The sequence below is a fragment of the Aplysia californica genome, unplaced genomic scaffold (assembly GCF_000002075.1).
Source record: "Aplysia californica isolate F4 #8 unplaced genomic scaffold, AplCal3.0 scaffold00662, whole genome shotgun sequence".
NCBI lineage: Eukaryota > Metazoa > Mollusca > Gastropoda > Aplysiida > Aplysiidae > Aplysia > Aplysia californica.
Window position 1 is genome coordinate 443,654 of NW_004797932.1, and position 1,564 is coordinate 445,217.

A 1,564-nucleotide genomic window follows, 5' to 3' on the forward strand; every position below is an offset into this window, starting at 1 on the left:
ACCAAAGGAGTGCATTTGTGTGCGAGAGTGCGTCTCCGAATAGTTCCTGTGTGTTCGCTGGAGACGTCTCCGAATATTTTCTGCCAGATTCAGCAACACATTGTACCGCCTTGATAGAAACAATATACCAGTGGTATATTCTTATATTAGGAGATATTGCAACATTGAAGATATAGTAGTGATCTCGCTTTTTTCCAAGAAATGAAAAATCAGAATTTATGGTTAGAGACAAAAGATATAATCATGGGTCCTCAAACCTCAAGTATGAAGAGCCTTCCGATTTTCAGGGAAAAGGGGATCCTCAAAATCTAACAAGAAAGTCCTGAAAGGAGAAACAGGGAAAAGGGGGGGGGGGCATTATAAATCACAAGTACCATTTATTAGTTTATCACAAGCCTCTAACATAACAGGGGAAGCTTCTCTTGCCTAAGACCCGGGTTCAAGCATAGCTGTAGAGGAGAAACAGTACTCAAAACAGAAATGCACAATGATCTCGATAGCTCTTCAGCTCTTTCCTTTAGCTCTTCAGCCTTGCTAGACTGAACCAATCAAAACCAAACGCTATAACTTTAGTAACTATAAAAGTAATCTGTCAACAACAACAACAACAACAACAACAACAACAACAACAACAACAACAACAACAACTACAACAACAACAACAACAAGGGGACGACGACAACAACGATGTAAAACTAACCTCTAACCCCTAACCCCTAACCCCTAGAAGTTCGTTAAGGCTTTCTGGGCTTTGGATTGCGTCTTGCGTTATTGTGTCCATATATTATATTATAGACGGACGGGGAGATAGAACACATCCTTGTTATTGCAACATTACAGGAGTAATATTTGCACACTCTGTTTTGTCCGGGGGGGGGGTAATACATCCATTACCTATGAATTAACCAATCAGGGAATCGGAAACTTACGCACTGTATGTTGAGTTAAAATGAGACCAGGGCGAAAACCGATTGATGTTGGCTTGAGGAAAAACCCTGCAGAAAAGTCATAGAAACAGGCACAGGTTAACTCAATGGGGCCACACATTTTGCACGCTTGAAGACAACAACAACAAAAACCCCACGTTAACTTCGTTACTTATACTACAGATTTTTCAGTTCTGTTTTCTTTATCTGAATTTTAGAAAGGCAGACAACACTCTGATTACTATGACTAATTCAAATTCGTGTTTCTTATTGTATTATTTTTGCCTCGATATGTTCCCAAACACTGCCTTTGGTCCTCCGCTGATCGGACTTGTACAAATGTCTCCGCTTCATCTTTAAAGAGTTAACAAGGGACGTTACATATTATTATAGTAAACATGCAAAGTACCGTCAGAGATTCTTATCTGAATAACAGCAGTATAAAAATCATGTTCCTATTGTGATAGCTCTTCCGTAATTTGATGTTTTGTGTTGAAAAAGCTTGCGAAAGCGTAGGTGCCGTCAGTTCCATCGAGGTATGATAAAGATAATTTCATTATGTGCAATCTTATGCTTGTTTGGGCATAAATGGGCATTATATTCAGACTTGGGTGGCAAGTGCAATGCAATGGAGAGGG

At 39.6% G+C, this 1,564-nt stretch overlaps 1 protein-coding gene across 1 annotated transcript in view; it reads right to left on the reverse strand.

Annotated features, from left to right (window-relative positions):
- The window catches only part of LOC106013110 (alpha-N-acetylglucosaminidase-like), a 32,192-nt gene that overhangs the window by 17,240 nt on the left and 13,388 nt on the right, over window positions 1–1,564 (reverse strand). The gene's annotated exons all lie outside the window — the stretch shown is intronic.